Below are 7712 nucleotides of genomic sequence, written 5' to 3'. Positions count from 1 at the left end.
GAGGAGACTCTCATTTTATATGAAATATGTCTGGCAAATTTCTCGGGGTGAAAGCAAGACCCTGAGGACATATATCATCATGATACAAGGTTAACCGAAGAGGTCACCAAACTTCTTTATGGGAGAAATAAATAGAAATGTTGGGAAAGACAAATACTGTGGGCCATGGTCCCTTGCTGTGGAGTTTGAACAGGTGGCTGTGCTATTTTTGGTCTGCAGCAATGCAGAATGGACCGGGCAAGTCAGAAACTGAATCAGAATACTCTAATGGTCAAGAGAACATTGTTCTTCCCCATCTCATAATCTAAACTCCTTAGGAATTTTCAAAAACCAGGAAGGCCTTTTAACTTCTGTATATGGTGTGTTGTTTTCAACTGATTTTCAAATTTCTCAATGCACTCATTAAAAATAATAAAGGAAACCATCATTCTCAGCAAACTGACACAAGAACAGAAAACCAAATATCACATGTTCTCACTCATAAGTGAAGGTTGAACAATGAGAACACATGGACACAGGGAGGGGAACATCACACACCAGGACCTGTTGGAGGGTGAGGGGGGATAGGGGAGGAATAGCAGGGAGCAGGATTGGGGAGCACTAACAATAGGAGAAATACCTAATGTAGATGTCAGGGGGATGGATGCAGCAAACCATCATGGCACATATATACCTATGTAACAAACCTGCACATTCTGCACATGTACCATAGAACTTAAAGTATGATAAAAAAAATGGTAACCCATCAGTTAGCTCCCACTTACAAGTGAGAACACGTGGTATTTGGTTTTCTGTTTCTGTGTTAGTTTGTTAAGGATAATGGCCTCCAGTTCCATTTATGTTTCTGCAAAGAACATGATATTCTTTTGAATGGCTGCATAGTATTCCATGGTGTATTCATACCACATTTTCTTTACCAAGTCTATCTTTGATGGACATTTAGGCTGATTCCATGTTTTTGCTATTGTGAATAGTACTGCAATGAACATACATGGGCATCTGTTTTTATAATAGAATGATTTGTTTTCCTTTCCAATACCTAGTAATGAGATTGCTGGATAGAATCATTTTTTGGAGGGTGGAGGGTGAGAGGAACGAGAGGATCAGAAAAAAATACCTAAGGGGTACTAGGCTTAATACCTGGGTGATAAAATAATCTGCACATCAAACTACCATTACACAAATTTAACTAAGTAACAAACCTGCACTTGTACCCTTGCATTTAACATTAAAATAAAAAAAAAAAATAAAGATACAGCTCCAGATATTAAAGATTAGAGAAAAACTTGATTTAGAAAATACAAAATATGTCCTAGTTAATAGAACTAGGAATAAATTTACAAGGTGCTCAGTGCTTTGTGTTGGAAGGTACTCAGTGACTATTGGTTTATGTCATATAGAGTGATTATGGAAGAAGGATGATATTCAAGCATTTGCTATCCAGGGTCATTTTAAGAAAGACTTGGAGTAAAGAGATTAGAAAATGTACTTTTTGTGTGTCTATATATAATATAAAGAAGTTTGATAATTTTTCTTTCCCCAATTAAAGCCCTGGATAAAATCTGCAAAATAAACATGAAGGATTTTTTTTCACATCTAAAAAAATGGTGTCCCAGGTTAGCAAAGGTAATTATATTCCAAGGATAAAAACTTAGACAACCAGTACAGAGGAAGGGCCTTTGAAGAACATGTAATCCAACCTAATGGTTAGTAAAAAAGAAACTGAGGTCCCCATAAAGATACACTACAAAAAGTTCTCATAGATGTTTCTCCGCAGATCAACTCTAAACATGAAACTTTAAAAGCATAAAGTTGATTTCAAAGTGAGATGGACTGTGTGCCACTCAATGCCCAGGCTCACCATAGCTAACAGACAGTAGAAAACTTATTATTCACTCTCCATGTGTAGACTTCTGCAAACTCAGAGAAAAACTGTGGAATTTGTTTTCAAGTTGCTATTTTCATTCTTTGTATTGCCTGTGGTTCCAGCAATCCTGAAACAGAAAACCCGTGGCTCAGCTAATATTTCATTTCAGAGGTGCCATCATGTGCTGGTACCCTGCCATCGCTGCAAGATGAATATCATTGCTGGCTGTCATTTCTAGTTATCATGCTTGAGGGAGGCAGCAGTGTGCACTTGAAGGCAAAAGCATGGCTCAGTCATTTTGGAGTCTGGTCCAAACAATACCCTCAAAGTCGCAGTCCTTAGTTTCTTCATTTGAAAATAGGAATAATAAATAAACTTGTCCAACTTGGAAGTATTTATCTGATAGCAAAATATGTGTGAAATATCTATGTGGGCATTTAAATGTCTGCATGTATAAAAGAACAGTATTAAGCCTAGGAGCCTCTGTCCTTTAAACCACTAATCTTTGCCATGAAAATTCCTCCTCCACAGTCCTGACGCTCATCACTGTAACACAAACTCCATACAATTTGCATTGCTAAATATAAAGTCTCCCCATTTCTTCCTCCGCTGGGGCCTATCATATTCTACTCACCCACTTATCCTTTAAGTGGGAAGTGTTCATGCCCTGATTTCCCAATATACAATACTTGAGCTTCTTAAAATTAGCATTTTTCAAAATGTGGCATAGTTGTGTGCCATAGAAATAGCAATCAGGCATTGTGTTGAGATTTCACATGCATTATCTCATTTAATCCATAACTGCTTTAGAAGGCAGATATCACATGCTATATCTCCAGTTAGGCAGGTGATATAATTTGGGCTGTGTCCCCACTCAAATCTTACCTTGAATTGTAATAATCCTTGTGTGTCAAGAGGGGATGCAAATGAAGATAATTGGGGTGGTTCCCCCCATGTTTTTCATGGGGGTGGTTTCCCCCATATTTTTCTAATGGTAGTGAATAAGTATCAAGAGATCTGATAAGTGGGAGTTCCCCTGCATAAGTTCTCTTGCCTGCCACCATGTAAGGTGTGACTTTGCTCTTCATTCGCCTTTAGCCATGATTGTGAGGCCTCCTCAGCTATGTGGAACTGTGAGTCAATTAAACCTCTTTCCTTTATAAAATACCCATTCTCGGGTATGTCTTTATTAGCAGCATGAGAATAGACTAATATTCAGGAATTCTACGAAGACAAAGTTAGGTTATAATTTATTGTTGTTTCTTCAGCATGACCAAAATAGAGTTCAATAAATATATTATTATTACCATAATTATTATGACTACTATTACTATTCATTAAGTTCTTATAATACTTACATATTGAACACTATGCTAAGCATTTTTCATGTATTGTCTCAGGCATGATTATCCCCTTTTGAAACATGAGGAAGTGGCCATAAAAAGGAATGAAATCATGTCCTTTGCAGCAACATGGATGAAATTGGAGGCCACTGTCTTAAGTGAGCTAACTCACAAGCAGAAAATCAAATATTGCATGTTTTCACTTATAAGTAGGAGTTAGACAAAGGGTACACGTGGACATAAAGATGGAAAGAATAGTCTATGGGGACTCCAAAAGAAAGAAAAGTGAGGTGAGGGTTGAAAACTTGCCAATGGGTAAAATGTCCAATATTTGGGTGATAGTAAACTAGAAACCCAACCCCCAACAGTACACATGTAATACCAATATAACAAACAGAGATATGTACCTACTGAATCTAAATTTTTAAAAAATGGAACAGAAAATACAGAAAAGTATATATAATACAAATACATTTTCATTAAACAATGATCCTTCCCTCTAAAAAATGAGGAATCATGTACTCAAAGCAATACAGCTACTTTCACAAAGTCACTAGTGACAGAATCAGAATTTTGACAGGAGACTGTCTAACTTTAAAACTAGTGTTCTCAACTGCCACCCTTCACCAGCTCATTTGAAGCATCCGGGAAGAATCTTGGACCATTTTTATAAAATAGAATGATCTTGGTACAAATTTATTCATTAGACAGTCATATCAAGATACAGTTTCCTCTGCCCCATGGAATGGCATCTGCCTTGTGACACCCCCAAATCATGTTTGTGCTTTGCACTCCATAGGGGAGTCTCAGACCACCACCATCTGCCACATGCCCCGTCTGGAGGTTTGTTGTTGGAGAAGAAATGAAAAAAGCAAATGCATCTCTTTTGCTAGAAAGCAGTTCACAGTAGATTGAAATTGTATTCATATGTGAACATTCCCATCTCTGGCACAGTTTTAAATACAACAAAAGAGAAAGTAACTCATGGTATCTTGGCTATTCCAGAAACTGGCACTTCTCCTAGTCACTGGCTTTGAAGCGGATGGTCAACATGTCAGGACACATGGCAATGGTTAGCCTGAAGCTGCCTGGTTCTAACATTCCCAGCATCAGCTGGACAACACAGTCTAGCTGCCACTATGCACCCTCGAGAGAAAGGAGAACTTAATGTACCCTTAAGATAAGCCCAGACACTGGAGCAAGAAAAACAGTTCTTATTACAGGAGAAACCAGAGAAAAATGTGTCATCAGGAACACAGGGAAACTAATGAAAAATAAAACAGATCTGAAAGTATTAAATTATCTGGGAGAAATAATTTTCCAAGCCTGAAACTAGCATATGTAGTATAAAATAAAGCTAAATTAGAACAGCGATTGCTTTTCCATATATAAGGATCAATTAACTATGTTGGTCAAAATTCTTCATTTTGCATAGATAATCCAATTTTGTTTTTAAACTAAGCAAAAGACAGGAGAAGAATTATAGGCCTGACCACTCAATGATTAATTCACTGATTCATGAAACCATTCATTCATGTATTCCTTCATTATGCCACTCATTTCTAAAGAGAATTTGAGCAGCTTGCAATAGAAACCTACACTTAATAAAACCAGATTTCAAAAGGAAACAAATGTAAGAATCAGTTAATAAAAGCTATAGGAACAAAACATTTATGCACGGGTTATCACATTTTTGACCAGGATCCAAGAAGTAAATGGAAATAACTTACTAAAGTCAATTGGGAATTATTTTTCCAAAGATACACATTTCTTTTTCATAGCAAGAGCATTCCTTTGCTGAGAAGTGTAACAGGAGCATTGGGAGAAAATAATTTAGAAACTCCTGCATGAGTTCAATATTTGTCCCCATGAGGATCAGTGGACTAAAGGAAGAGTACAGACATTATGCACAATACATAACTTTGAACTTCCTAGAGGTGAAAATAAAAAGAAAAGCCCAATATCATATGTAATATAAGGAAATTGAAATTTTTAAATTTCTTTCTTAGAAAAAACAATTTATGTTGCTTTGAATTTAGAAAGGCATTGATTACTCAAGCACTTAAACATCTAAAGGACAACCAATAATTAGTAAAACAGGATAAAAGAGAGACAACAATTTAATTTTAATTTGTTGTTGTTGTTGTTGTTGAGACAAGGTCTGACTCTATCAACCAGGCTGGAGTGCAGTGGTACAATCAGGACTCACTGCAGCCTCGATCTTCCAGGCTCAAGTGATCCTCTCATTTCAGACTCCCATGCAGGCACCACCACACCTGGCTAATTTTTGTCTGAGCAACGAGACAGGGTTCTGCCACATTGCTTAGGAGGCTGGGCTTGAACTCGTGAGCTCTAGAGATCCAGCTGCCTAGTTGTTCCAACTTGCTGGAGTTACTGGTGTGAGCCACTACATCTGGCCTAACTTTTAAATTTAGTTTTCACCATGCCTATAGAAAACTGACAGGATACTACAATCAACATTGATATAATTATCCTCCAGATTTGATCATTTTAGCTTTTGGTCGTGTTTAATTTTTCTGATATTTGCTTAAATGTGCTAAAGCCTAATAAAAATAATATCATTTCATTTTAGCACTAAATTTAGTATACATTTCTAAAAAATAGAGCATTTTCTACAAATGCTGAATACCATTATCAAACCCAATGAAATGGTAAAATAATCCTTAATTTTCATCAAATACCATCTGTGTTTGGAGCCAAACATTGTCCCAAAAATAATATAGCTGGCATGTTCAAAACAGGATTCAATATTATATCAAGGAACATGCCTTGGGTGACTTTATAATATTTGGGATTACTGAAATACACGACCTTGGGAGTCAAGAATAATTACCAAGTGTAGAAATCTCCCAACCTGTTAAATATGGCAGAATCTATTTAGGAAGTTGTGGGAAATTAATGGGAAATATAATTTTAGGGTTTTAAAAAAAGTAAATGTTTTTTCTTCTTTTTTTTATAATTAAAAAATTTTAGATAAAATGAACAACTGTGAAAATCAGTGGGTTTTGACAAAGATAGACTCCCTTGTTGCCACCATCCCAAACAAGTCAGAAGCCATTTATATCACCCTAGAAAATTTTCTCATACCTGTTTGGTGTCACCTCACACTCAGTACACAAAATGTATCTCTGCGATGATATTATTGCCTGTGCTTCAACTTCATAGCACATGGCATCACGCAGCATGTATTCCTTGGTATCCTGTGGGGTTATTTTTTTCAGCTGAATATAATACTACTGAAGTACATTCATGTTTTAGTATGTATCAGAAGTTTGGTTCTTTTATTGCTGCATACTATTCCATTGCATGAATATATCACCATTTGTGATTTTGGTTGATACACATTTGGATTATTATGAGCCTTTCGCTCTATAAATAAAGCTGCTATGGATATTCTTATACAAATAGTTTTCACATGTACATTTTTATCTATCTTGGTTAAATGCCAAAGAATGGATTCACTGTGTGTAAGTGCGTGCTTAACTTTACATGAAACCACAAAATTGTTTTCAAAGTGATTGAAACCATTTTACACTCCCACCTACAATGAACCAGAATTTCAATAACTGTGCATTTAGTAGTGCCATTCATTTTGATTATAGTCATTCTAGTGGGTGTATAGTGGTATTTCAGTGGGGTGGTTGAACATATTTTCACTTCTTTTTTTTATTTTAAAGTCTCATGTTCATTTTATTGAGTTATTTATCTTTTACTATTGAGCTGTAGGAATTCTTTTTATATTCTAAATACAAATATTTTAAAGTGAATATTTACTCCCAATGAAGTGCCTGGCACTTTCCTTTTTTAAAATAGTGTTTTTTTTTTTTTTTTTTGGAATCAACTTAAATGCCCATCAATGATAGACTGGATAAAGAAAATTGTGGTACATTTACACCATGGAATGCTATGCAGCCATTAAAAAGAACACGGTCATGTCCTTGTAAGAACATGGAGCTGGAGGCTACTATCCTTAGCAGACTAACAGGAAAAGAAAATCAACTACATGTTCTCACTTGTAAGTAGGAACTAAATGAGGAGAACACATGGATACAAAGAGGGGAACAACAGAAATTGGGCCTACTTGAGGCTGGAGGGTGGGAGGAGGGAAAAGAGCAGAAAAATCACTATTGAGTACCAGGCTTAGTACCTGGCTGACAAAACAATCTGTACAAAAAACCCTTGTGACACGAGTTTAACTATGTAACAAACTTGCACATGTATCCCTGAACCTAAAATAAAAGTTAAAAAAATAATAAAATGATGTCTTTTAAAGACAAAGAGTTTTTAATTTAATAAAACATAACGTATTTTTTAAAATAATTAACAGTTTTGGTATCCAGAAAATTTTGGCTTATTCAAGATCGTGAAGTAACTCTCTATTCCCCTATAACTTTTTTAGTTTTAGCTTTTATGTTTAGGTTTATGAACTATCTCAAATTAATTTTTGTTCATGATGTGAGCTAGGGATCAATGTTCATTTT

This window comes from Sapajus apella, unplaced genomic scaffold, assembly GCF_009761245.1.
Source record: "Sapajus apella isolate SASKATOON/1434 unplaced genomic scaffold, GSC_monkey_1.0 scaffold76, whole genome shotgun sequence".
Taxonomy (NCBI): domain Eukaryota; kingdom Metazoa; phylum Chordata; class Mammalia; order Primates; family Cebidae; genus Sapajus; species Sapajus apella.
This window is presented reverse-complemented; position numbering follows the sequence as displayed.